The 12,953-nt window shown below is 42.8% G+C and overlaps 1 protein-coding gene across 5 annotated transcripts in view; it reads left to right on the plus strand.

Moving 5' to 3' along the window:
• Nucleotides 1-12,953, plus strand: part of APBA2 (amyloid beta precursor protein binding family A member 2) — a 273,902-nt gene that overhangs the window by 212,979 nt on the left and 47,970 nt on the right. The gene's annotated exons all lie outside the window — the stretch shown is intronic.

Here is a 12,953-nt window from a genome sequence, read left to right on the forward strand (position 1 = left end):
TCTGCTCCTACCTTTATTCATTCCCAGGACTGCTTTGGAAAGTAAAATCTTGTGGCCACAGCCATCACGTTGCTGTTAGCCTCTCGCTTGTTCTGAGCTTTCGACTTGATTTTCTGGGCTTCTTTGCCAAGTCAGCAAAACTGCTGAGCTTGATTTTTTTAAGAAGCTTTTTGATGACTTATCACCAAAGGTTGTTTTTATTATTAAAGAACAGTTTATTTAGCAGATTGCTTATAGGGCTTTTAAAACCTAATGAAAGCCAGGGTTTCTAAAGGAGTATTTCATTTTTTAAAACTTAATTAACTAATTTATATTTATAATTTCAATTTTACATATTTGTGGGCTTCAATGTAATAATTTGATCAGGTATACAATGTGCAATGATCAAATCAGGGTAGTTAGCATTTCTGACTCCTAAATATTTTTAAATATTTTGATTAACATGTACTAATAGTTAAGTCAGAGCATGTAAAGCCCTTTCACATTAGTCATCTGGAAAGTACCCTTTTGGTCCTTGGAGAGTGTGCGGAGTGCAGTGGTTAGGAATACAGGTGCCGTGACTAACAAGCCTGGATTCCATTCTGTTGCAGTAGCTCCAGACTCTAAGACATTCTAGTTACGTTATCTGCACTGACCACCATCCATCTCCTGTGCTGTGGGGAGGAAAGCTGCTCTGTGTCTGGGTCGGGATGTGGGGTAAGGGGCATGCAGTGCTTGCCTTGATGATGATAGGCTGTCAGTTTATGGGAATCTCTTTTCGGGTAGGGAAGGCAGTTTGACTACTGACTAAGCTGGGCAGGACGGGGAACACGAGTGAAGCAAATTGGTAGCCCTGCCCTGAGTAGTGACACAGGGAGGGCTAAGCTCAGCGGGTGAGACCACTCAGGAGGAGGACCAGGACTGGCCAGGGCTGCTGAGGAGCTGATGGGGTAGAGCTGCTGCCACTGGCGTCCTCGAGTTCTTCCCTATCTGCAGGCTTCTCAAGGGTGTGGCTTCTCTCCTGGGGCGGGGTAGATTCTTATCTACCCTCCACCCCATCTTAGTGACATCCTCAGCCTTGTTCTCTTCTGGAGTTGTGATTTGAGGGATAAGGGACACCCACCCAGCTCCCATGGCAGCTCTGATTTTCTTATACCCAGTTGCAAATTGGAAATGAACTGAGAACTCTAGGCTTGTTTTCCAGGCAGATATGTTGTGCTGGGGAACCTAATGTCCATCACTAAGTCCACATGTTGCCTAAAGATTTCTTAAGCTTGGGCAACTTCTCCCTGGTTTGCTTTCATAAAACCTACTCTTCTTCAAAGCCAACTCTTCACCACTAGTCTGCTCCTGATGTCCTACGCTGGCTGCCTCTGCATCTCCTGGGGTCCAGTTCATGCTGATTGGCACTTGTAATGTGCCAGATGCTGGGGATGCAAAGATGAAAGTGGCATAGTCCTCATTTCCAAACTCCTTCTGCAGGGAGATGCCACGAAGAGACTTCTTTCTTTCCCTACTAATCCTGGTGGGACTGGGAACTCAGGAGAGATGCCCACCCAGCTTGGGTGTTCCAGGCAGGCTTTGAGGATAGGTTCCAGAGTGGGTAAGAAGCAGGATGGCTCTGAGACTGTGAGAGGACCATGAGAAGTCAGCCAAGAAAGTGAAGCTGCCCATTGGAAGTACCTGTGTGTCCTCAACATAGAGTGAAACTAGAACTGTGATGGGGCCATGAGTCCCAAAAGAGGACAAAGGAAAGCAGAGGATCTGGTTGAGGATGATGGGTGGGGAGAAGCGCCATTGGAGATGAGGAAGGGAGCTAGGAGAGAATTGGGGCATAGGAGATGAGGGTCAGAGACATCATGAAGGCCAAGTGCAGCAGGTAGGTGGTGGGGGGTGTCTTTCTGCGATGAAAGCACTTTTTGACTATAGCCGCTAGGGTCTGGGGGTAGCCTGAGCAGGTCTGGGAGATTAGAAGGGTAGAGAATTGCCCTTGGGTATGGAAGGGGGAAGTGGGTGCTGTCTGTAGGAACATACAGAGAAGGACCCAAGGAAGAAGACAGTTATGGGTGTGACTCAAATGCACTCATTTTCCAGTGGTGTGTATGTAGGGCAGATTGTGGAAAATGAGAGAGGAGGACATAGAACCCAAGGCAGGGAGCTGGCCGGTGTGAAACTCCCTCTGTCTGCTCCTGGAGGTCCTTGGGCCCGTCCTTGGACCCAGGCAGCACCTCACAGGTACTTCACATGTACAAGAGCCTGAAGAAGCAGACATCCAGCTGACAAAGTTGGCTAGTCACTTGCAATTCCCTGGGAAGTACAGGGCTCCATGCAAGAATGTTTAGAAATATCATTTGTTTGGGAAGAAAACCCACGTGACTGAACATGAGATGCAGAAATTCATACTGTTGCATGTGGTACACTTACCGCAATGCGGTGGCATGACATGGCAGCCATGGCATTTTCACCCCACGGCATTCAGCTTGCAGCCAATGCTAATCAATTACTAAAAAAGGGCCTATGGTAATAGGGGCTCATCAAATATAGCTCCCAACCCTGTGTTAGATAACATCATGGATGGTGCAGGAAACGAAGCACGACTCAGACACCTTGAGAAGAAGTGTTATGAGGGATGAAACAGTGCCTCCTGGTGTAAATGGGGTAACTTCCAAAAGCCGCCAAGTCCAGGTTTGTCAGCTGATCCCACTTTCTATCTTCACAGAAGAGAAGCTGGTCTTTCTTCACCTGAGAACAAACTAAGGCCCAAACAGTTGGAACTGAAGGATGTTCAGAACTAGAACTGCAGAATCTCATTGTCCAGGTCTTCTTATTTCAACAGCTAACATGTGATCCAGGTGTGCATCTGCGCCCTGGTCCATTTAAGAGACATTAGATGGGAGGATGGTACTTCATAAGAATAGCTCAGGGCAAGAAATCTGATTGGACAGATACTGCAGTTGGGGAAGTCATTACGGATTCACCCTCCTCTCTCCTTGGTATGTCCTCCTCTTTCCTTTGGCTTGTACACTTGCAAGTGGCTTCTGATTCTGCCTCTGAGATTTTTCTGTCCACTCTAATTTCTGTGACAGTCCTACCTTCCTTCCCCCAACACTTCACACCCAACCTTAGGATTCCCTGCTTCTCCTCAGGTAGCCCTTGGTACCAGCTAGGTGGCGTCAGTTCCTGACCTTCACTTTGAATGCCCTGAGTTTATCTACTTTTAACCATTGTGCACTTCTATGCAGACTCCCACCAGCCCAGCATCTTCTTTGTGAGAGGTCAGACTGCAACCACCTCATACCCAGGCTAGGTCTTTCAAATGCTTCTGGGTTCCTGTGGTCACTTCTTCTTTCTTTTTAGACTGGAAATAGAAACTCTTTCTTGTTTAATACCTCATCAGTGTTTAATATCAACCTCCCTTTTAAACTCCAAGAACAATGAAACAGAATGAATTAACTCAGGAGATTCCATCACCTAATGTATGAGCATATGCAGAGATCACACAGGTTGGTAAGATTTCCAGGCATTTGTGGAAGGATTGTTTGTTGCTCTTGTGCCACAGTCATTGTGAGGAAGTATGAAAGAAAAGGCTTTTACATACAATGGGATATTATCCAGCCTTAAAAAGGAAGGAAATTCTAACATTTGCTATTACTTGGATGAACCTTGAAGACATTACGCTGAGTAAAATATGCCAGTCCCAAAAGAATAAATAAGTGTGAATTCACTTATGAGCAGCTTAGAGTAGTCAGATTTATAGAGACAGTAGAATGGTGTTTCTAGAGGCCTGGGAGAGGGACGTGGGGTGGGGCTTAACATCTATAAAGTTTTAGTTTCACAAGAGTTCTGAGGTAGGTAGTTGGTGCTGGTTGCACGTCAGTGTGAATGTACTTAATGCTGCTCAACTGTACACCTAAAAATATTAAGATGATTAAGTTATGTTTATTTACCACAATAAAAGAAAAAAAAAGAAAAGAATGGGTCCTTTGACTTACTTGAGCTGGTTTGGATTATCTAAAACCCAACTGAATCAGTCTGAATGTGTGTGGGCAGTATTATATGAACAAAACTGTTTTCAACCAATCAAAATGAGTTTGGTGCATCCACAGCAGGAAGGATGTAACCACCCGCATTTGGGCTATGGACCCAGGTACATGATCACAGGTGATGGGTTCATACATCTCTGGAAAGTTTCAGGAGAATATTCAAGCTTAAATGAATCATGAGTAGCACATCACATCTTGAGTGGGAAGGGGAGTCTTCCTTTTTCTGCTTCTAGGTCTTGTTCAATACTGAACATGATCCCATCTTGGCAGGAGTATCAGGAACAAAAGTTATTAAAACTCTTGGGACTGTTTACATAAATCTTGTAGGCTACTGGCTTATAGTAAAGTGGTTGAGGTCATACCTTTTAGTATCATTAAAATAAATATATACAGATGCTCCTTGTCTTATGATGGGGTCATATTTCAATAAACCCATAAATTGTGTATTGAAAATATCATTAAGTCAAAAATGCATTGTTTACCTCTAAGCTACTGAGTATCCTAGCTTAGCAACACAGTACACTAGAGAGTGTTGTTTGTTTCCCCTCTGGATTGCATGGCTGATGAGGGCTGTGGCTGGCTGCCTCTGCCTGGCATCAGGAGAGACAATTGGACTGCAGAGCCCACAGTCCCAGAAAAGATTCATATGAAAAATTGAAGGTAGTTTCTACTTAAATAGTATTGCTTTCACACCATCATAAAGTAAAAGAATCAAAAGGCTAAACATCATAAACTGAGAACCATCTACCATTAAATCTACCATCAAAATAGCAATTTATAGCCAGGTGCAGTGGCACAAGCCTGTAATCCCAGCAGCTGGGGAGGCTGAGGCAGGAGGATTGTGAGTTCAGAGCCAGCCTCAGCAATAGCGAGGTGTTAAGCAACTCAGTGAGACCCTGTTTCTAAATAAAATACGAAAAAAGGTCTGGGGATGTGACTCGGTGTTTGAGTCCCCTGGTTTCAATCCCTAGTACTCCAAAACAAAACAAAACAAAAAAGTAGCTAGTTCTACTATTCTATCTCCTTTCCTACATATTTAAGAAAAGCAAATATGCCACTGTGTATATTCATAAAAGTTGAGCAGGGAGATTTAGTAGAAACTAACTGGAACATTGGAGTCTTTTTTGTATATTATCTAGTGAAACTTGTTTCTCAAATTCTGAAATCATAGGTCTTGTTTTAATGTCTGCAGCTTTAGGCAGTTCCTCTGAGCCTAAACTCATTTGTTTGTTATTTAGGATTTAGAACTAATTATATTGACTGAAACTAAGGACTCCTTGTCCTATTAGGAGAACAGAGATCTTATAATAGCAATTCCATGCTGGGCATGACAGCCCGCACAGACTTGTAGAAGTTAAATACAGAAAATGCCCTCTGGAAATTGAAGTCCAATATTGACTTAATATTGGACATTTACTTTCCTTTTGACTTGGGCACCTTTGTTTCATTCCTTTTTCAGATGTCAAGCTAGTTTTCTCAAAATGTGTGTACAGGGCTCAAAGATAAGTGAGGGACAGCAAGGGGAATTCAGAAGATGTCCCAGGTCAGGCCCTCAGGAGAACCACAGGCTTGAGCTGCCAATAAAGCCAAGTGATTGCTTTTTAGCTCTGGTGGGTTGTTGTCTTTCAACTCCACATGCACAGGCTTTCTTGCTTTTAGATTAGCTGGATGAAAAATTTGCTAGTATTTGCAGTCAGCTAATAGATCCATTGGCAAAAGGGTTGTGGAGATTTATTATTATTATTATTATTATTATTATTATTATTATTGCAGAGCTGGGGATCAAACCTAGGGCCTTGCACATGCTACACATCTGCTGTACCACTGAGCTATACCCCCCCAATATTTAAAAAAATTGTAGTAATAGATACATAACATAAAATTAGTTGTAAGTATTTTAAAGTGAACAGTTCAGTGCAAACACCACCACTATCTAGTTCCAGAATGTTTTCATCACTCCAAAAGAAGATTCCTTTCCTGGTAAGCAGTCACTCTCCCTGTGTTCCCACCCTCCGCCCCTGGCAATAACAAATATGTTTTCTCTCTCTATGGATTTGCCCATTTGGGGCATGTCATATAAATTCAATCATACAACATGTAGCCTTTTGAGTCCGGCTTCTCTCACTTAGTGGGTTTTCCAAGTTCATCTATGCTGTAGTGGGTGTCAAGGCTTCGTTCCTTGAATGGAGCACTGAATGATACCCTGTAGGATGGATAGACTACGTGATGTTCTTCCATTCATTCACTGCTGGACGTTTGGGTTGTTTCTACTTTAGACTAATGTGATTAGTGTTATTACAAACATGTATACACATTTTTTGAGTAGATATTTGCTTTCAGCTTTTAGGAGTATATAGCTAGGATTGGAATAGCTGGGTTATATGGTCATTTACCATTTAACAAGACCTCTTTTAGGAGTTACAAATGCTTTCTACAATGGCAGAACAGTTTTCATTCCCACCAGCAATGCATGAAGGTGCTCGTTACTCCAAAATGAAAACAACAACAACAAAAAAAACCCAGCCTTGCCCCTTGATTGGGTGATCTCTGGGTTCTTTGTCTCTCAGGCCTGATCTCTTTTGTTCACATGTGCACTTGTTTATACCTTGGTTTATCCTTAAAGCTGGCAGGAGCACTGAATTCTGTCTCCTTATTGGCCTGTGAACTGTGCTAGGTCGGGGACATTGCTGTGTGCATCTTCCTGCCCTTGATAAGAGATCCTTTGCACAGTGCAGTCTGCATAACAAGTACTTGCTGGGGCTGGCCATTTTCAAAAGGTGCTTGATAAGGGTTGAATTGCAGAGGTGAGTTTGGAAAAATAGGTTTCTGCTTCAAAATGCTGGGCTGGAACAAACATCCGCTGCCTGCCCTTTTCAGAGTTCTGTGAAAAGATAGTGAATGATGGTAAGTAGATGATACATCCAGGTGGTCTGAATGGTCAGTGGTAGAGGAGATAGTGCAGCAGGCCAGGCACAGAGAACAAAGCCAGGCCTGAGTGGAAGAACCAACCTGTCAGCCCTCCCCATAGGGCTGCCAGGTTTAGCAAATAATAATACACTATGCCCAGTTAAATCACAATTTTAGATGGGAATAGAGTTTGTTTTATAAGACAAAAAGTTACAGAGATGGATGATGGTGATAAATGCTCAACATTACAAATGTAGTTAACATCACTGAACTGTACACCTTAAGATAGTTAAGAGGGGTTGGGGGTGTAGCTCAGTGATACAGCTAACATGTTTGAGACCCTGAGTTCTATCCCCAGCATTGCAAAAAAGGAGGAGGAGGAGGAGGAGGAGGAGGAGGAGAAGGAGGAGGAAGAGGAAGAGGAAAGGAAGGAGGAGGAGGAGGAGGAAGGGAAGGAGGACAAGAAGAAGAAAAAGGAAAAGAGGAGGAGGAAGAGGAGAAGAAAAAGAACTTAAGAGGGTAAAATCTATGCTGTGTAGAGCTGAGGTTGTGGCTCAGTGGTAGAGCACTTGCCTAGTACACGTGAGGCACTGGGTTCAATCCTCAGCAGCACATAAAAATAAATAAATGTCCATCTACAACTAAAATTTTCTTTTAAAAATTTATTCTGTGTGCATTTTGCCATGATTTTAAAAAATGAGTAACAATCATATTTCAGAAAAATGATGAATAAGTTTTGGTATAAATGTATTCAGTGAAATATTTGGACAGGGGGATGCAGGAGAGGTGTCTTTTTCCCTCCCTCCCTTCCTCCTTCTCTCCCATTTACAGGCCTGCTTAGAGATTTTAAAGGACAGACTGACTGACCAGCTGGTGTCCCTAATGTCTTTTGTCATGATACTTTTAAGCCATGGCTCTGCTTTAAGAACATGATCACCCTCGTGGGAGTAACTATTAAAAGAATAAATACTTTATCCAAGCTCCCATCCTCCTCAAGATAAATATCACAGGAGTGACCTGAATTGTAAGAGGAACAGAAGAAAAAGAATAGTGTTGTAATTGTCTCTGAGCCACATCTCTGAGAGGAGGTAGATTCAAGGACTTTTGAAAGAAGATGTCCATGTTCCTGAGTTAGACCTCCAAGCTGACCCTGGGGTTTAAAGCTCTCAGACCCTCTCTCCTTGAATCTTTCATTGTGCAGCCAGGTTGGATGGAGGAAGATGTCTTTGTTGGCATATCAGAGGAGCAAGGATGATTGACTCTTTTGAAAACAGGGAATTTGAACGGATTCCCAGAGAAGGCTGTCAGCCTTTCAACAGCCCCAGGGTTTCTCTGCCACAGGGTCGTATTTGAGGGGGTAGATATGACAGTCTAGTGGACTCACTTCAACTGGCTTTGAGCTGATGTTCTTTGTCCCTCACTTGAGCTGCAAACATGCTTGTAATTCAGAAGAATGCTTGGAAACAGTCTACTTTTATTACAGATGGTGTGAGTCGAGTAGGTGTGTGCTAGTTTTCTGTTAGTTCATCCAAAGCAATGTGGGTTATATTGCTGTGTTTTCAGTTTAATCAAGCAGACAAATCAAAATTGACACTTTGAAAAAAACCCAAGCTGTAGTTTGCACCAACTGGAGCCAAGATATTTATTAGAATGATTTATTCACATTAGTATATTTTTATTAAGGGAATTTATCTCTGCCCTGAACAGCTGTCCCTGGGTTCCAGCATGTTATGACCAGTCTATACCATACTGCATGTTAATTTTCTCTCCTCCAAGCTCCACAGTAGGGGTTCACCACCCCAAGAACATATTTCACTTCATTTGCTTTATGCCACTGTGTTCTCTGGGTGGATGGCAGATGCAGGTTCCAGCTACTGGCATTGAGAACACCCCATGGTAGTTACCTAGTAAGGGATGGGACCCTCTTGTCCCTGTTGGTTGTGGAGGGTTGAGGGAATCCTGGCTGGTATCTTATTTTGAGGTGTGACTGGCTGCTATACCTTGGGAAAGGCACAATAGGATTAAAACATCATTTTCACCTAAGAAACTGGGAGCCCCAAATCCACATTGGGCCTTGAACTATGTGAATTTCAGGTTCTGCGTCCTATGCTGCCAGCCCTCCCTTTCCACCCACTGATATGAAAATCAAAGCACCAGATGGGCTTTCCCAAGGAGAAACATCACAAGCCCACCATCCCCTGCTTCTTTTGAAATCAACCCTGGCTGTTTATCATGAGATGTGGTTGTCATGGTGATGAACGGTGCTCACTTGGGAGGGAATTAGAGGAAATGCTGTCATGAAGGATAAGGTCATGCCTAGGGAAGACACCCCATATGGTGACCCAACGCAAGAGAGTCCCATGGGTTGCTGGGGTTATGGGGTTGCTGACATCCAGCCTATGCCCCCTGGCCTAGCCATGAGCCTTGACCTCAAGTCTCACAAAGGCACAATGGCTGGCCTCTTCTTAATCTTGTGGAGAGCCACATCCTCAATTGCTTCCTCTTTATATCTGGATAAAGTCTTTGGCCCTCCCTTTTCCTGAAATATTAGATCCCACCCCCAGCTTTTGCATTTGTGAAAAGGGTATCATTAACCCAGTTTCGTTTGCTGATCGATAGTTGGTTTCTTGGGAGTTTTCTGAGATGAGTAGTGCCCTTTAGTAAGGTAAGGTAAGTCTTCAGGAAACAAAGTCCCTGTGGGCAGGTAACTACTCTGGGGAGCTTCCACATAAGAGGGCAAAAGACTCACATGCTCTAAGTGCCCCTAAAAACAGCAAAGTGTACTCGACAGAGCTGTCTGGAGGATGTCTTCAATTAGACTTTTAATTAAGGCCATGTGAACAGCATTCGAGATGAAAATTCTTTGGGAGCTTTTGCCTGGTATACCTTGGTCATAGCAGAGACTGCAGAGCTGGGAGGGGAGAAACTCAGTTCCTTTCAAATCCTTGGTCCCCAGGCCAGTGTCATCCCTAAGAAAGGGACTCTGCCCTTGCAGTTTGGCCTGCATGGTGTTCATTGTGGAGTGCTTGAGTGGATCATGGCCCGTGTGTTGGGAGTGGATGGGCTCTATTTCTGGGATGGAAGACTTTGAAGGGTGAGGGACTGTGCCAGCAGCCTCAGACAAGTAGGATCCTGGCCTTGGGATGTACCAAGAGAGCAAGTTGAGGTCAGGGCCTACCTGCATTGACTGACCAGGCCGCTCAGGGGGTTCTGGGGTAAGGACAGTCCTTTGGGCATTACTATGGTATGGATATAGTTTGTGTCCTCAAGGGTTTGTGTATAGACATTTAATCCCCATTGTGAAATAATAACAGGTGTAAACTTGATCCAGCTGTGCTGTTTACAGGTAGGGAATTTGGGAGGTGACTAGGATTAGATAAGGTCATCAGGGCAAAGCCCCCATGACCAAGTGCTGGTGTCTTTCTAAGAAGAGAGAGAAAGAGACCAGAAGTGACACCAGGCTCTCTCCCTGACTCCTGCCACATACGGCCCTGTACCACCTCATGGCTCTGTCAGCAAGACATCACCAGATAACAGGCTCTCGGACCTCCAGGTCCAGGTGATCAAAAACAACCTCTTCTTTAAAGCTTATCCAGCCCATGGTATTGTGTCATCAGCAACAGACAACAGATGAGTACAGGCTTCTAGCAGAAGAACTGGGGACCAACCAGACATCTGACCTGCTGGGGCCCCAGGTGAAAGCCAGTGGTGTCTGAGGCCACAGAGAGGATGTTCAGCTGGGAGTCAGTCTGAGGGTTTGGGGCACTACATGCCAGAAGTTGAACTTGTCCTTTGATTTTTCTCTTAACCCATCAGAGGGATGATGTTTCATCAAAGAACATGACAGTGGTAGTCTAGGACAAGAACAGGCAGCTGCTCCTTGCTGTGTCCCCTAAACACTGGGAGAAGCTGACAATTACTTCCTACACTTAGAGCCTCAGTTTTCTCACCTCTAAAGCAAAGGTGGGAATATTCACCTTGGAGGTAAAAGGCTATGTAAACCCTAAAGTGCTATGTACTTGTAGCGTACTGCCATCGATGTCGTCGTCATCCTCGTATTGTTATAACTTGATGATCTATTGCCAGAAAAAAGAGGAACTTGACTTAACACGCTGCCTTACCAGAACCCCTTTAGGGTTTGGACAGTGACTGCAGAGCTGTGGATCTTGCTTCTATCTCTTGGATGGTCTAAATGATTAAATATGGAAAATAAACCTAAGCTTAAATTGTATTAATTGAAGCAAAGGAAAGTATGGTTTGATATGTTCTTTAAGAGAAGACTCATGACGTGTTGCTTGGGGCATTTTTTTATTTTTTGCAATTTGTTTTTGGTAGTAGTAGATTGACTACTTTTCATTTATTCTCATCCAATAATTTAGGTTTTTAAAAAATATGATTTTAACCCTTTGGCACTATTTGTGTGAATGTATGAAGGTATGGCCTCTGTGAGAAATAGTGTGGAGATTTCTCAAAAAATTAATAATAGAATTACAGTGTGACCCAGTGATTCCACTTGTGGCTATATATTCAAAAGTACTGAAAGCAAGATCTCAAGACATTTGCACACCTGTATTCATAGCAGTATCATTCATGGTAACCAAGGAGTGGAAACAATTCAAGTGTTCGTTGATGGCTGAATAAACGAACACACACATCATGGAATACTATGCAACCTTAAAAAGGGAGGAAATTATGACACCTGATATAATATGAATGAATCTTTAAAAAAATTTTTTAGTTGTCAATGGACCTTTATTTTATGTATTTATATGCAGTGCTCAGAATCAAACCCAGTGCCTCACACATACTAGGCAATTGCTGTACTTCTGAGTCACAACCTCAGCCCTGATATGAATGAACTTTGAGGGCAATGTGTTACATGTTGTTAATCACAAGAGGATAAACTCCTTGTGATCCCACTTTTCTGAGGTACTTGTAGTAGTTAAATTCAGAGAGGTAGAAAGTAGAATGGTGGTTGCCAGGGATAAGGGGAGAGGGGCATGTTGGGGAAGTGTTGTTTAGTGGGTACAGAGTTTAAGTTTTGTAAGGTGAAATGAGTCCTGAAAATGTATGATGGAGATGTTTGCACAACAACACGAATATACTCAACTCCCTTCAACGGCATACTTAAAAATGGTTCAGTGGTGAATTATGTTATGTGTATTTTATTATAATTAAAATAACAATTTTAAGTTCTTTGGGTATAATCCGAGGAGAGGGATAACTGGGTCAAAAGGTGGGTCCATTCCAAGCTTTCTGAGGAATCTCCACACTGCTTTCCAGAGTGGCTGCACCAATTTGCAACTCCACCAGCAATGTATGAGTGTACCCTTTTCCCCACATCCATGCCAACACTTATTATCGCTTGTGTTCTTAATAATAGCCATTCTAATTGGAGTAAGATGAAATCTTAGAGTTGTTTAAATTTGCATTTTTCTAGTTACTACAGATGTTGAACACTTTTTCATATATTTATTAATCACCTGTATATCTTCTTCTGTAAACTGTCCAGTTCCTTGGCCCATTTATTGATTGGGTTCTTTGTATTTTTGATGTAAAGTTTTGTAAGTTCTTTATGAATTTTGGAGATAAGGGCATGTGGAAAAGATTTTCTCCCACTCTGTAGACTCTCATTTCACATTATTGATTGTATCATTTGCTGAGAAAAAACTTCTTAGTTTGAGTACATCCCATTTATCGATTCTTGCTTTGATTTCTTGTGCTTTGGGAGTCTTATCAAGGAAGTCTGATCCTAAGCCAACATGATGAAGAGTCAGACCTACTTTGTCTTCTATTAGGTGCAGGGCCTCTAGTCTAATTCCTATGTCCTTGATCCATTTTGAGTTGAGTTTTGTGCAGGGCAAGAGATAGAGGTTTAATTTCATCTTACTGCATATGGATTTCCAGTTTTTCCAGCACTATTTGTTGAACAGGCTATCTTTTCTCCATTGTATGTTTTTAGCTCCTTTGTTTAGTGTGATGTGACTATATTTATATGGATTTGTCTCTGTGTCTTCTATTCTG

This window comes from Sciurus vulgaris (assembly GCF_902686455.1).
Source record: "Sciurus vulgaris genome assembly, chromosome: 2".
Classification (NCBI taxonomy): domain Eukaryota; kingdom Metazoa; phylum Chordata; class Mammalia; order Rodentia; family Sciuridae; genus Sciurus; species Sciurus vulgaris.